Source organism: Diadema antillarum, unplaced genomic scaffold (genome assembly GCF_040938485.1).
Source record: "Diadema antillarum isolate AM-2024a unplaced genomic scaffold, OU_Dant_1.0 seq00000720_RagTag, whole genome shotgun sequence".
In the NCBI taxonomy this organism is placed as follows: Eukaryota; Metazoa; Echinodermata; class Echinoidea; order Diadematoida; family Diadematidae; genus Diadema; species Diadema antillarum.
This window is the reverse complement of record NW_027271624.1, coordinates 555,534-572,924: the sequence shown is the minus strand read 5'-3', so window position 1 is coordinate 572,924 and position 17,391 is coordinate 555,534.

The window sequence follows — 17,391 nt, the reverse complement described above, 5'->3', positions numbered from 1 at the left end:
TTAGGCCTAACGTTAATTTTTACAGAATGCAGCTATTGTAGGTCGATTGGGGTCGGACGAACCAAAACAGAATTTTGTTGACAATTCAACATGAACGTGAAACGGGAGTGGAAGAGGGACATCGATAAACGACGGTATGAATTGAAAGGCTATGCACTGAGCTGGCGAGGCAGATGTCATACAAGCTCTCATATCTCCCGATCTCATTCATAATGTCACAAGGACAAACTGATTTTTTTTATCGTATTTAACAGTATTTTACTTGAGTCCTGGTATATAACTTTTGATGCAATTCATAGTGCCGTACCTGTATACGCATGTGCCCGGTTTATAAGGAGGTAATTTCTCTGGCCCCAAGGACCTTACTATAATGAGGTAATCGACTGGTAAATTCCAACCAAGTTTGTTTCCACTAGGCCCTCTACTACAGTTTCACATGTAAATTGCCGAGCACGAGACAAGTTATGAAAGGATAAGTGAAAAAACTGCTGTTTGCAATAAGGTACAAGTGTTTGCCATACCATAACTGCAATTTCAATTACCGTATGTGGCTGGGCTCAGCAGTGGTTTGAAGAGTCTGGTATCAGTGGTAACCTCTCTGGCAGTAGGGGTTCCTATAGGCCTAGTCATGAACGATATTTTGTTCACACTTGGCTAGAACTCAAACAATGATTTCACTAATGACTAACATTAGTCTCAATCTCATTGTGTGACAGTGCAGTACTACTTCAAAACACCAACTAATAAACACAAAGAAGGAAATAAGAATGTGTTGTACATTATGTTTCTTTTTTTTTTCCTTTTTTCTTTTTCAGGTGCCTCTGTCGCAGCTGTGTTCCCACATGACCACTGCCAGGGAATCCATTTGCTGCAAAGAGACAGATCACATAATGGACAAGATTGAGAATTACGGTACAACGAAAGACATTTCGATGCTCCAATACGCTGTATTACAACACATCCAGGTTTCTTAACTGTGGGCCTTGATGAATGGGTGAAAGAAACTGGAAACTACTAGGACGCCCAACAGTAGGCCTATGGAGAAGGTGCTTGAACAAATGCTGCAGATAACAAGTGAGTTTGTTAGGCACATTTAATTCCCTATTTTGTTTTCCAAATGTTGCCATGAAAATTAGGCTTTTTTTTCATATCCCTGATAATTTCCTAATGAATTTTATGGTGTCATTATACGATTCTACCAAAAGTAATGATTACCTGGTACCACGCCCCATCAAAGATCCATTCACAATGTGTAATTTTATTCCTGTTCTCACGATTTCTAGAGTAACACTTATGTAATATATTATAAAATTTTAGTCCCTTTGCATTCCATTGCATTCCATTTCGTTTCATTTTTTATTCAATTTCAGGCAGTCAAGACATGTTTTTATACATGTATTTTATGCTGCCATTATACAGTTGTCCCCAAAATAATGACTACCATACCCCATGGGTCCCATTTACATTGTCTAATTCAAATCCTATTCTCAAGATAAATTCCTAGATGAACACATGATGTCATATAATAGGATTATCAGATTTTACTCCTTTTGCATTCCATTTTGTTACACTTTTGTTTCAATATCAGGCGATCAAGACATGTTGCATACCGGCAACTGGTGAGATGATGCTGGACATTTCTGGGCCAAAATGTGCGAGTCATACTGCCATCTTCTGCTGTGAGAAAAATCTGATAAACTCATCCATCAGAAATAGTGACAGGCTTTCATTTTGCATAGGTTGTAATAAGACTGTATATGCAGCACTGATATTGGGTGTAGAATGTGACAGCTTGTCACATTGCGATCTGCTTTATAACGGGAACGTGGTCACAGTGTAGAAATGCATCAGATAAGTTTGTACATTGCGAAATGTCACATGTATACTTTGTCAGACACCTTGTCCATTACCGGTATGTTGGGTATGCTGATGATATTCAGCGTCCAACACCAACTCATCAGCTGAGAAACATGCTGTTGGACTTCAGCCTCTCTGTACAAAAGATTATGTATTACAGTATTTTATTGTAATTTATTAGTGCATGTTCAGTGGAACCTCAATATCATAAGAAGTGATATGACAAACTGTAGTTATAACAAGATCTTGATATACGGGAGTGATATCTCTGGTCCCATAATGTACCTCATTATAACAAGATTCGACTGTATGTCAAATGCACTCTTGTCTCAATTCTTACTCTTGCTATGCTCCCTCTCTCTCTCTCTCTCTTGTAATGTAGACCTACTGCATGTTTAAGCAATTGGAAAATGACACTTTCACAACCATACAACTGAAGGTAATTTTGATTGTGTAGAATTGACATGTTGAACAGCTATGTTGTCAATCGTGGTCACAAAAAATAAATAACGATCTAATACAATTAAGATGCTGTGGCCTTTCCGGCAATAGCTTCACAGCCTCTATCTAGAGAACAGGACCAAGTCTAGTTACGAACTCATTGAACTGGATTGTAGCTGGCTCATATAGTAGTATTCTGTCATGAACCAGTATTCATTTATCAAACATTCCTTCCAGCTGATTACACCAATTATATTTTGTAAGCAAATGGAAAAAAAAGTGTGTTGTGTTTTCTATATGTAGTTGTAGCGGTTGTAGTAATACAGTACATGCAGTATAAATTCATCCTTATTAAAAAAAAAAGGATTTGCTTCATACAGACACATGAAAATGCACAAACATACACATATACACACACCCTCAGTACACTCATGCATATCAGATACAAACATGCACAAACACACACCAACATCAGACACACATAGGACGAATATATCATTGATATATTTGCCCTATGTTTGTCTGATGTTCCCCCTCGTGGAATGGATAGAAATATTCCCCTCATAGATATATGTACAGGTAAGATTTGTATGGCATTGTACATCTGTATGCGATTTGCATGTTGGTGGGAGTGTTCAAGTGATGCCTGTTTGAAGGTGTTTGTGGGTATGTGTGTAGTATGGCAAAGGGTGTGTGTGTGTGTGTGTATAGGTAGGAGACCAAAGAAAATGAGTAACAGGGAGTGAGGAAAAGATGGGGGAGGGGTAGTGTACTAAAAGGAGTGAGATTGTAAAACCCTACCAATGTGTTATCTCCATATCCTAATGTTGGAGCAAAATGAGATTTATTCCACTGGAACAATGGCAGCTGGTCAGTCAAGCATGCATGAGTGACATCCACATTTGACATCAAATCAGACCAGAAGAGTTATCTTTTCCACAGACATACTGTATATTTCATATCAATATTACATTATGTATGAGACATTCTCATGTAACATTAAATCAAAAGCTTTGTGATTTCTTCTTCACTATACAGAAATCTCTACAGAACTCAAATTTAGGATAAAAATAATATATGTATTGCAAGTGTACATTTACAAAACAATACAGGTGAGTGATGTTATTCAATCTTTCACAAATTTAAAAATGTGTACAAATGTGTGAATGTATGTGAGCATATGTGCATGTGGGTGTTTGCTTGTGTGCACGTTTTCAGAAGTACCTATCTGCATGAATAATTATGAATGTCTGAGTCTGAGTGACCTAGCAACTGTTCTTTCATAAGACACCTGACACCATATTCATAAAAAACAATGTTTAAATTTTAATGCTTGACTTCAATGATTATGTATGGAGAACTATTATAGAAATCAACAGAATAATTCCCCAACTAGACGTAGCATCGCATTATGAATTCAGATTCTCCCTGTAGATGCATTCCAGGTCTCAGAACTTGAGTAACTGGGCCTCAGATGAAGATTATGTAAAATGCTAATGCTTAGACACACACCTTGTTCTCCTTTTTCATAAATCTGTGAATCATGTACCAAGAGTAAATTATTGCATTTCTTCTCAAAACTACATGTATATACATTTTTTTTCAATCCCTTTTGAGTGTGTTCTATAATGCATGCACATCTCATTCTAAATTATCTTGTCAAAAATATCAATATTTGATCATAAGAGTGACGAGCTCTAATCTATAACAGCAAACATGCAATGATAAAATCATAGTAAGGGACAGCATTCATGTAGAAACTTCTAACTTACCATTACAACACTGAATATCTCTACAGAATAGTGTTAAGAATGCAAGCTCATCTGTCCATTATGGTCATGTATGCTTCAAACATCAACAAAAGAATACACAGTTTTCCTTTTGTATCCACATGACTCCTGTATTGTAAATGAATTATGATTTTGCCATTTAAAGGACAATATTCAATTGGCAAAGAAATGATCTTTGAAACACTACATAAAGTTGGCATTATATTGTTTGTGATGAAATACTACATATTACAGATGGAATACAACAGTAACCAAGGTGATCTTATCTTGTCTTTAGATGATCACTCATGAATAGAGCGCATAAGAATGCTGGGTATGTATAACAAAATTTTGAGTGTTTGTATCCAACATCTGACAGAAGAACAGATGAAAAAATCATTCTGCAACAATTTAAAAAAAAGTGCAAAGTATCATATTGTACATAATATGAACTTAAATCTCCATTGCAAGGATTCCTGAAACCATTAGATCATTTGTCAGGTGCAAATTGTCTGCTGTGATATTCAATAACTTCCTCCCTTGGATGACACACGATGGCACTCGCAAGGGGAGGCGTTGAAGGCTGGCAGGATGCAGGAGTTTTGTCATCGCACTCCACAACAGCAGAAAGGACATCATCAACATGTGCTGTAGAAAATTCAACAGAAAGAAACAAAGGGACACACAAAATAGATTTAAATAAGATGTTTGTATTGGTTTTTAGCAACAAAGTCTTTGAGGTGTCATGAACAGAAACCACCACTTTGATAATGACATAAATTTTTTTTTGCAAATTCATATCAAAATTAGGGTTTGCCCTCCTCAATGCAAAGACTTGATTTGAGAATGCCAAAGTAGCCATTGGTCATGGAATGTGGAGTGTTGGTCTTCAGAATGGAAAACTGACTGCCTCCCTTCTATGACTTCTGATTAGTGATGGAACAGGCATAAGACCTGTCCCTCCACCCCCCCCCCCCCAAAAAAAAAAGAGAAGAGAAAATGTATATCTAGACCTTTTAAAATCGATCATTTTATGTGTACTCAGTGGTCAAGCCATGCTTCTACAGAGACAAACAAATAATAAAATGTGTACTTGACAAATTGTGCCATTCTAATATTTTTCTCTTCATTGTAATTGGTCTTGTAACATGAATTCATTTTCTTCCAATATTACATAAAATATCTACACCGTTCTTTACGAACCTTCACACTAGAAGAGCTAGGCTTGTATTTCGGCTTCACAATCTGGTAGAGCAGATCACCTGTTGCACCTTGAGCTTGCTTCCTGTCTGGATTCGTGTTGTACACTGTAATGCAATGCTGCCAGCTGAACCCTGTAATTAGTAATAGCATAGAGAGGATTGAATAAAAAAAAAATGTCTATGTAGGCCTGTGAGAACATGGTTAACTAGATGCATGTATGAACTCTTGGGAGAAACAAATACTGGTAATCACAAATACAAGGTTTAATAATAACTGCCATTAGTACTTCCCCACATTCAACATTGTAACCAGGGCAAGTGAAATTGTAATGATGACAACTGAAAATAAACAACTGCAGAAAGTTCCTTGTCTGATTGGAAAGTGACTTTTTTTTGTACATGTAAACTATGAAATCACATTACATTAGTCAACTAATATAGGGCCTATACGGGAAATATTTTGGGGCAAGAAAACAAAATGGATATTGAAGATTTCACCTGCCTAATGACAAATGGGCAAGTGAAGACAAACGATATGCCCAGTCCTGGATCAATTCAATCTAATAATTTGTTTTGGAACATACCATCCAACCATTCGGTTACTACAACTCTTTAGAGCTTTATTGGGGAAGCAAGGCAGTCCCACTCGAAACGCTAGACGGAGCTTATCAACCTATCGAAACCGTGAAACTGTCAGTAATCGATGTCTTAATGATACTAGTAGAATATTTAGCAATAGGCCGAGGCCAACCAGACGCCGTGCGAACCCCGTCGCGATTTATACAGCAACTGGGCTGTGTATAGATCTAGTTACGATACTCATACGATAGCTAGAGAGTCGTCTATACAGAACATACCCGACTCTATAGATCTAGAGTCGCTATATACATTGGTCTCGTGTCTCTATCTCGACTCTATAGAGTCGTCTATACACAGAACATACCCGCTTTCTCTCCGGCTTCAGAACTGCTGATCCGCTTTGTTTTTCAGCTCTCTGACGATGAGATTGGCTTCCAGTTCCCAGCTTGATGACAGGGACAGCTATGGGCTGCAGGATCCTCTTTTTGGGCGCAAATCCTAGCCGAGTATACAGCCCCTCCTCTACTATTTTACATGTAAATTACTTGGCTCCACTCCTCCAAGAGATCACTGCATACAAGGCTGTACAACCTGACGACTAACGTTAGAAGAACCATTGGCATTGCATGCATCCCACTGCACTGCTGGGCTCGCTTCAGCAAATGAAATGAGTCTCAAAACCCAATTCTTTCGAGTGGCGTCATCTGTAGGGAAGTTGTGCAGACTTACACCCATCTTTTGTGTCTTTGCTGCGGTGACGACACACCTCCATGGCATTTTCTTGAAATATTTTCCTACAAATACACAAGACTCACTGCACTGTGAAGTACGGTATACGGCGAGACAGTCGGCACTATGAATGCCCCCTGGTACGTCAAAGTGTCACCTGACAAGGCACGTGACCGGTCCTTGCTTTTTCTGGGGGCGTTCCCGACTACCCGAAAAATGAGCGATTTAGGCGATTTCAACTGAGTTTTTTGAAGTTCACAGATCTCGTTGAAGAAAAGCATATGCGATTTCTCATAGTATTGACACAGTATTTTCATATGATCAAGCATCATAAAGTTAAAAGACTGCCCCTTTAAAGGGGATGGCTGGTTACTAATCAGTGGGAATCAGCATGGAATCAGTGGGAATGCTGGGGGTGATTGTTCCAATTCTTGTGGGATTCAAGAGAACATTATATACATAAAATTATGTACTTCAGAATGGTCTCATATTCAAGTAATGTGCAGTTTAATGTTTCCAGGTTAGCATGCCTTTACAGTGACTGGCGATCGTTTGCGGGCCCACAAGAATTGGAACAATCAGCCACAGCATGCCCACCGATTCCCACTGTTTCCCCCATACACTGCTATTGTGTAAAACGACTTGCTTCATTTTTAGTTTAGAATATTCATTTTCACAAACTTTTGAATGGACTTACCAAGTATGACTATTCTTAAAGACCTAATAAAATGCTTGCAAAATGTTTTAATATGCAAAAGAAATGTAAAATATATGTCATGATTATCAATGTAAACATGTTGTCAGTGTCGTTCCGGTTTTTATCGCTTCTAGAAACTCCCCCAAATATCACATTTTTGGAGGACCTCGTTGCAGCTTTTGCGAAAAAGATAGTCACGTGACCAACACCCCTGAACCGATTGATGACGTATAAGCACGGAGTTGTGCTCAGTTAGCACCCGCCGCTCAGCACAAGCACTATAGATTACTTGATTGGTACACGCGCGTACACGTTAGCTAGCCCGGCCAGGCCCGGGCCCCGCGGGATGTGCGCTACCGGTCGACCCACTGACTGTCGACATGTACGCATTAGTACCACGTACATTATCACCAAGTTAGCTTGCACAAATACCTGGTACCTCGAGCATAATGTCTTCCCCTATATGGGTAAACTTCGACATTGATGATGATGATGATGAAGACTGCAGCTCTGACGATAGCGGAGAAGAAGAGGAGGCACATGAAGTTGAAGGGGAAGATGGGGAGGGAGAGGCAGCCGATGAACCAGAACGTTATCGTGGGGCTGCACCTTACCGATATGAACCAGCTGCATCTCACCCGCTGCCAGTGCAAGAGCGTATGAACATGGCACCAAGTCCGAGAATAGACCTCACGGAAACGATCGCCTGGGAAATACAGAGTGGTATGTCTGGTATGCCCCCATGTAGTTTAACGTTAGAAAGGATATACTGTATTCTACGAGTCATGATTGACATTGTAAGTTGTAACTGTTTGTCTAAGTACAACAATTAGTAGTATAGTACAGACACGCAGTGGTGGGGCCCATTTCACGAGTTTGCCGAAAATAATGGATATCCAAGCGTACCACAGTTGTATCTGTATAATTGGCAGTATTAAAGCCGATACAATTCATTAAATATTCTTTTGTCTAAAGGCTTAGCCAATGACAATAGAGCAGCGCAGCACCTGCTATGCGCTCGCTAGCTCGCTCCCCCGCCAGCGCTAGCCGCCGGCCGGCTGTCGCTGCGCTGCGCTAGCATAGCCTTGCCAGCTCGCTGGCTATGGCTAGGCTGGTCGGACAATCAATATCGACGACTCCGTTCTTAGACGTCATCACAATTTAGAAGTGATAGTGCGCCGCATGCGGCGAAAGTATAGAAAGTTTTCCAAAACCAAGGAAATTGCATCCATTATGTTAACAAATATAGAACAAAATTCAGAACAGTAAAAAAACCCGCACAACCATAGAATTACTTAGAATTTAACATTTAATATTGTTACATCATTGAGAAAAAAATGTCTAAACCATTTTATTAGGTCTTTAATTAAGAATAGTCATACTTGGTAAGTCCATAAACCTATGTTAAAAAAGAAGAAGCTGATTTCCTGATTCTGTTGTAAAAACATGAATGTCACAAGTTGGGTACATTATTCATGGAATTACGCATAGGTCTGTGGCCGCTGGACAGGAAATCGCTATAAAGAGGATCTTTAAGCTTTGTTTTTCTGGGGGGGGGGGGGGAGGGATCACATATAGTGCACGTAAACAAAACCTGTGCGCTAAGGCAGTTTTGACTGCATTATATGAAATAGTATATATATATATATATATATATATATGTATATATATATATATATATTTATACATAAGTATATATGTATATAAAATTATCAATATATATATACATATATATATAATTATAATCATATAACTTATATATACATAATATATAATATATATAGAGATATGTATGTATATATATATATATATATATATATATATTATATAGTCCCTATATTTATATGATGTATCTGGGTGAGAATTTTGAACGATGTACAATTGCCAATTTTTGCACCTTATGACATTCTTTCCCTTAGAACACGCCAGGATGATCTAAGAAACCGGATTTTTTCATGTCAATTATTGTCTGATGAAAACACGCAAATCCTCCGCTTATCATGACATAGTGTTATTTTATACTCATCAATGAAAAGCAATGTTAATTTTTAATTCTTTCTAAGATTTTTTTTTTTTCATTTTACATTTAAGAGACAGAGAGAGATCGTACTCTGAAAACACGTGCTAAAAAAAGCAGTGATCAAGAATAGGTTAAAGTTTGCACTTTGATACGTTCGCTCTTCCAAAGATTCGGTAATCCGAATGTCCAAAGGTTTGTTATTCCGAAAAAAAAATCGTAGTTAATTTAGAAGGTTTCTTATTAAAAGGTCCTTATTCCGAAAGTTTGTTAGTCCGAAAAAAAAAAAAATTAAGGTTCATTACTTTCAGGTCCGTTCTTCTAAAAGTGGAATTCGCCTGACATTCATTTAGGTGAAAACGGTTATCGTGAGGTTTTGAAATTTGGAGGATTTGGTTATATAACTTGTTTCTCCACATTGGGATAAGCGAACCTGATTGTTCATGTTCCAATGAATAATCCTTTCGATTAACCTTCGGAGATTCCTATCATTTACCGAATAAAAAAGCTTCATGATTATACGAACTCTATCAATTTTCGGATTGACAAACTGCATGAATAACGAGCCTCCGAAATGACGCGCTACAAAATTTTTGTTATAACAAACCATATTGTATAATATCGAAATCACAAACATCCATTCAAGTTATATGGACTTATTGTGTCTTGTTATGACGAAACTTCGCAGTATCGAACCTAATATCATTTCTGACTAATATAATAACACAAATTCTCCTCGGTAGCAGTGTGTAACACAAGGAGCAAACGCAGAGGGATTTCTTCCTATGTAAACGTATTCGTTTGCCCTCTCCAGCTAAACTTCGTATTTCTATAACGGAGCACATTTTTTTTTTCTATGTTAATTCTATGTCATAATTAGCTGTGACCATGTTCGTTAAAAGCAAATTTTGCATTGTAGACCTAAGATAACAAATTTAGGACCTGAATCTTTACTTCGTGATAACGAAATTTTGATAAATATATTCGTTCTCAAGGATGGACTACGTCACTGAGATTACACGTACGTTTCTATTTTCATTTACGAGAGATGGAAAAATTGTTTTCTTTGATTCCTCAGTAAGAGAAGATAAACAAGCTTTTATAATTGAGAATTGGTAATATATATTCAGGATTTTGCGGAGGAGTTTGTTCTTGACATGAAATTGCGGTTGGTTGTGAGTAGAATACGTTTCCAACTTAAGAGAACTGCATTGTTCAATACCTTGTTTGTTCCGAACGTTCGTGAGGTATATGCGAACCTCCGCGATGAAAACTATGCTATGTTTGTTGGGTTATCGAGACTAGATCAGATACATGATAGAAGGGTATGTTATTATTTGGGAGTGAGGATTAAAGTATGGGATAGTGAAATAAGAGGTCAAAATATTGAGTTTCTGTAAAATGCGCGTAAAGTGAAGAAAGTGTTTATCGGAAGAGCAATATTTCAACAGAAATGACGAATTTGGTTGAATCATCAATTGTCTACCATTACGTACTGGTTAAGAGTACAAGCTTGATATTCTCCCAATACCTTTACCTGTCCCTTAAGATATTTCGTTGCAATTTTGAACTGAATCAGATTGTTGCAAACTATGTTAAATGGTATTCAAATGTAAGTGCAGTACTATTCCCCATGGACGTTCGCTGCTCTGGACATGGTTAACATCCTCGGTGAATAAAAACTTGTTCCTCTGGGAAAATCCTAGTATAATTGGGTTCATATTAAATATTGAGTTATACTCTTTCAGGTAAGGTAATGATTTGGAGAATTTCCTACTTTTTAAAATTTGCCTTGTTTTGGCTCAATTGTACATCGTTCAAAATTCTGACCCATCTGTATGTTTATTTATACAGTGTATGTACACATATATAGATAGATATAGATATACAGTGTGTAAACATTATTCATACATCAAAAACTGAACGCACACATGCACACACACGCACGTTTTCACGTACAAATTTGCTAGTTTACGAAAAAAAGAACAATAATCAGCTTCATCCAATTCTGCATCAGAAACTCTGTCATTAAAAAATCAAATCCTTAATTGACTGTGACATTGAGAACACATTCCACTTCTACAAATCTCTGAACGTCATACTCATCATGTCGATATACTTCATTATGTTGTCACAATGAATCTAATCATACGTACTATGTGTTTCACTCTTCTATTATCTATTAATACGTCACGTAACTCCTTGATAACACAAAGAAATGCATCATGCATCAATCACAATCAAAGAAATAATTTGGGAATGTGCATAAGAGTCAACTTTCATTACCAATACCATTAAAAATGCCAGAAATTCTTGCATACTAATGCAAGGATGGTCAAAATACTTCAACAAAGGAGTAACTATCATTAGTTTTATTGAAAAAAAAAATGTTCGGATGCTAAGACCTACCAACTGCATATAAGGCCGCATCCGGTAGAAAACAAGAGAACACAGTGCAATACAAGTTAAGTATGCAATATAAGTAAAGTAACATTACATGTATATTCAAAGCATTGAACAGTTAGAGCGGTGAGGATGTTGGAAAGGCCGGGCGAGGAAGACCTTGTGAAGAAGTGATATTGACTCTGTTTCTTTCAAACTCTGAAGAAAGGCATTACCATGTACACGTACTACACACAAACGAAATAATTACGGCAGAATTGCCCGACGTCATAGTCACAATTATCCTGACAGAAAATAACTTTCCCGTTTTGGTGATTACATAAGCTCTGTAGTTACGTATAGTAAAATTAGAGGTTCACAAAAGGTAAATCATTTTATTTATTGTTAACCCCTTCCTCGGAGTAGCAACTGATTAGTAAAACTGAATATAGCTCATCCGCAATGTAGGCCTACATTGAATCGGTTGTCTAATATTAATACAGTCAACCTCGGATACCTCGACGTCGGATAAGCCGAATATCACTTACCTCGGGTGCAAAATGAAAGTCCCGATTGTTCCTATGGAGTTTTCGTGTATCAAAATTCGCGTAGCTCGAAGAAAATAACTCGAAGTTCGGTTACCTCGAAGTGAAATCTACTGTCCCGATCTTAATTAACTTATTGTTTTTCCCAGCATGTAGCTCGAATCGAATTGCAACGTCACTCAGAATCTCCGATTAAGCGCGCGTGGACAGCGGAGACATGTCACAAATCTTTTCACACTCGACTGTAAATATTCTGAACAATCGCGCGCCCAAAGAAATACCCGGTAGGCCTACACAGCTGACAAGAAAAACCCCCAACACCTACCTACTACACACGTACACGATATGCACATAGCACCCGTGCCAATGGAGTACTTACGTTAACACTACGCTCTTTTCTTTAACCACTGTGTTCTGATTTTTGATCGTGATACCGCCGAGTAGTCATACAGTGCGCGTAGATTTCTTAACCGTCGTGGCGCACCTGCTTAGGTGTTGACAGTTATATCTTTGGCATTAATCACGGTCCACTGTTCTAACATCAATCTCCTGCGTAGTGCCTATATTTAAACTTTTTTTTTCGGCCTTTCACGAAGTTTGTTTCATTTATTCTTCCCCGAGAACGCAAGCACTGGATTTTTTTTCCAGCAATGCGATTATGAAAATACATGACGTAGTGTCGTATAATGATCTGGAAGTATAGGCCGAGCATAATAAAGAATGGAATAGACAGGGCTCCACACTGACTTTATCGGGTCACCATTGTCATTGATTTTTAATGTTTGGTGGTCAAAAGTAAAATCTGCTGACGCAAAAAAAAAAACCCAAAACAGGACAAACATTAGAAAAACTAAATTGGTCCTACTAAACATAGAAAAATTAATATTAAGCATTATTGAAGAGATGCAGATGCCCATGTCTTAAAGATATGAATAGAAAATTCAATCATCTTATTCTGTGCTTTCAGATTTAGCAAATTTTGCATAGGCGTAGAGATTATTATAAAAGTTGATGCTTATACTAGGAGGTTAAAACTTACGTTTGAAATGAGAAAGTGGGAGCATTTGCTGACATTTGTTAGCATCCAAAAGTTACCGTTATTCATTTCTTATTGTAAAAGCAATCATCCAACATATATTAGTATGTTAGCACCTTACGGAGCCGAATATAACCGTTAATCATTTTTAAATGTAAAAGCAAACAACCGACACTCATTTAGCATCTTGGCGGAGCTGAATTCTTTTTTATATCCTCATCCATTTCCAAATGTGAAAGCAAACATCCGCTATTTGTTTTAGCATCTAACTGAGTGGATTAATACCGTTAATCATTTCCAAATGTAAAAGCAACAATCTGTTATTTATTTTTGCATCGTCCGGAGCAGAATATTACGGTTATTCATTTCAAACATCCGACATTTATTTCATTATCGTATCCGGAGCCGAAGGTACTGCTGTCCACTTCCGAAAGTGAAATGAATCATCTGACAATTATTTTATCATTGTACGGAGCCGAATGTTACTGTTTTTCATTTTTGAACGTCAAGGCAAACATCACACATTTATTTTACCATCAAACATAGCTGAATTACCGTTATTCATTTCGAAATGTAATAGCAAATATCCAATATTTTTTAACATCGTATGGGGCATAATGTTACCGGCATTCACTTCCAAACATGCCAAACGTAAAAGCAATCATTCGACATGTATTTTAATAACTTCCGGAGCTGAATGTTATTACCATTTACTTCCTAACGTAAAAGCAAACATACGGCATCTATTTTATCATCGTACGGAGTTTGATATTACACTGTATTGTTATTCATTTCAGAACATCAAAGCAAACATTCGACATTTATTTTAACATCTTCCGGAGCTAAATGTTATTGCAATTTACTTTCAAATGTAAAAACAAACATCCAGCATTTATTTTATCATCGTTAGAAGTTGAATATTATTGTTACTCATTTACCAACGTCAAAGCAAACATCAAACATTAATTTTACCATTGAACGCAGTTGAATGTTACTTTTCTTCATTTCAAAATTTAAAAGCAAACATCAGAAAGTTATTTTAGCATCTTCCGGAGCCGAATGTTATTGCTATTTCCTTTCGAAAGTATAAGGAAACACCCGACATTTATCAAACCATCGTACGGAGTTGAATATTAGTTTTTTATTTCCTAACGTCAAAGCAAATATTAGACATTTATTCCAGCGTCTTCCGGAGCCGAATGTTATCCTTGTTCATTTTCGAACGCAAAATAAAATATCTGACATTAGTTTTAGCACCATACGGAGCTGAGTCTTATCGTTATTCATTTCCAAAATTATTAGCAAACATCCGACATTTATTTTAGTATCATACAGAGTCGAATATTACCATTATTCATTTCCAAAATTAAAAGCAAACATCTGACATTTATTTTAGCATCTTACGTAGCCGATTGTTACCGCTATTCATTTTCAAAAGTTAGTAAAGGCAAACATCCGAATTTTTTGGCGGTGGCGCGATCGGGCCACCAAAATCTTTATTTCTGAAATTTTAATTTCAATTCCGATTTTCATTCAATTCATTCATATAAAAGTCGATTCAATTCCAATTGACAAGCATGCAAACAATCAATAGGCACTACAACAGATACCATGTTGAACAACGATAAACTTCGGATAAGTCGAAGAAAATTCGACGTACGCGTACCTCGAAATTCGCGTACCTCGAACCATTTTCTTCAGTCCCGACGAATTCGAGGTATCCGAGTTTGACTGTATATATTACTGACTGCTCTAATCATATTCACCTTTAACATGAAGAAAATATTTACAAAATTTGACTTCCACTAATAATCTTACACGAGAACACCAAATAAGTTATTATTGAAGCAAAAATGCAACTTACGTCAAATTGGTGACACCTGGAGTGTCAACAATTTGCATTACCAAAAATGTCCTCACTGCTCAATGTACAAGTAATAACAGAGAATGCGTACTCATGGATAAATATATTGCAGGCGCAGTTTATTCTATGTATGTTTCATAATCGACTCAACTGCATCATAGAAACGACTTTCCTCACAACAGCCTTTTGCAGCTGGTGAAAATTGGAATACTAAGTAAAACAAGTTAACGACAACCAAATAAATACCTAGAATCTTTATGCAGGGGACCTACAGTTCCCATCGTACTACACGCTATTCCGACGAGTATTGTGCTCCTTCATGCTCATGCTCGATTAAGTAAACACGAGGTACCCCCCTCCCCCCCCCCCCCCCCAAAAAAAAAAATCAACAACAACAACAAAGCAACAACAACAAAGCAACAAGAACCCAATAAATGTCTTCCCTTTACCACAACAATACTTCTCATTTGATAGATTGATATAGTACTTTCTACAGGAAATAGTATCATCTTGCTGGTTTTCAAATACATGTACATTGTACTTATAATGTTATGACAATAATACTACGGAATAGCCTATCCTTCGTTCAAGATGGGAACGGGAGTGCACTGTTTAATTGTTTTTAGACTGCTTCAATTAGTTATTTTTTATGAATATTTTGCGACTCCTCATACTATATGAGGACAGTTAATGTGGTATATCATGAATAAGTTACCCTCCAAAGGCAATACATGTACATGCATACAACTCACGTGCTGATGTTTTACTTTTTCTCCTTTTTAATAAAGCACTGGCCGTGATTTGCACGTTTAAAAAAAAATATTTGAATCGTCATCACACAATAACAGAATATTGATGAGGGCATCTCTAAATCTCGGAATTCTTATCGTATTGCTTCTTCTTTCTCTTCATATCTTTCTCTACGACAAACGTACTTATCCTCCTGTGATGCTTTGATTTGTAGCCATAAAAACGGTAGATTAGACATACATGTTGGCCTACATAGAATAATTCACATAACACGTAGGGCCTATTGCTCGAGTAACATAGCGCCTAACAATCGGTGCAAAACTTACTCAAGTTAAATTGCAAGGTCCTTTTTACAATTGTTTCAAGCTGAGATTGGCCAGCATAGATTATTATTTTTTAAGTATGCAGACAATAAGAATCACACTTTTTTAAAACAAGAAAGGAGATACCTCGTAAAAGCTCCCATTCCATTGACCGTCGGAGGATCATCTGATCACAAAAATGCACATATTTCGGCTTTCCGATAAGTTCCGATGAAATCTGAGCCGACAAGTTCCGGAAACTCGCACCAAGGACTACCAAGTGTGATACCAGTGCCAAAATACCCCTAGAACCTAGACTCGAGTAGTTATTAACTTGTCCGATGACTATTTGGCGGATCGGACACTCTACAGACTGTCATGATGTCGGCGGCTGGACACGCATGATACTTGAGCACCATAAATCTGACACTCATCCACCTAACTCGAGACTCATCGGACTGACTCGACACTTAGCCAACACTGACTCGATTTGTCACAGCAAATCAATGGCGTCAGATGTCGTCTGATGATGCGTACCGGAATAGGATTCTATCAAATACGAAAGTCAATATGAGAGAGTCATTATTCAGTGATGTCGGCAGAAAATATAGTTCTTTGAGACCATGGTACAGCAATCTACACGAGTTTGTAGTGACACGAGTCTATTTTCTATAGGAATTTAATGGCTTTAAGCTGCACCTTTTTTGAAAGTTGCTGTAAATACAACGTGGTAGAGAAGATGATTAATTTGTAGTTGACCACCGGAGTTGAAAGAAACTGAGGTATGACGTCAAGAAGTAAAGTGTCATCACTTTTAGTGTCTTGTTTTAACGCAACTACAGATGAAGCCGTTAGTTTTTACTCCACTGGGAGTCATGGTATTAAAGATGACTATATTTTGAGTCTGGTCGATAGGATGATTTTGAATTCACTGAGGCTTGTCGTAATTACAAGTTTCAATCAAAAATCTGCACAGAGTGAGTAGGTAGTTGACATGACTACAATCGGGTGAAAAACGAGTATAATTCATAAAGACAAGACCATGAGATGAAAGGTCTCAGCCAGCCAATTGTGTCTACAAGCTTATATCCACGGACAAATTTACGATTCACGGAAATGAGTAACTGACTTTGATACATGTGTGAACTCTGTAAAAGAAAAACACGTGTCACTGCACGGACAAGCTGAAATTTCATTGAGACGAGTCATTGGACTCTAAGA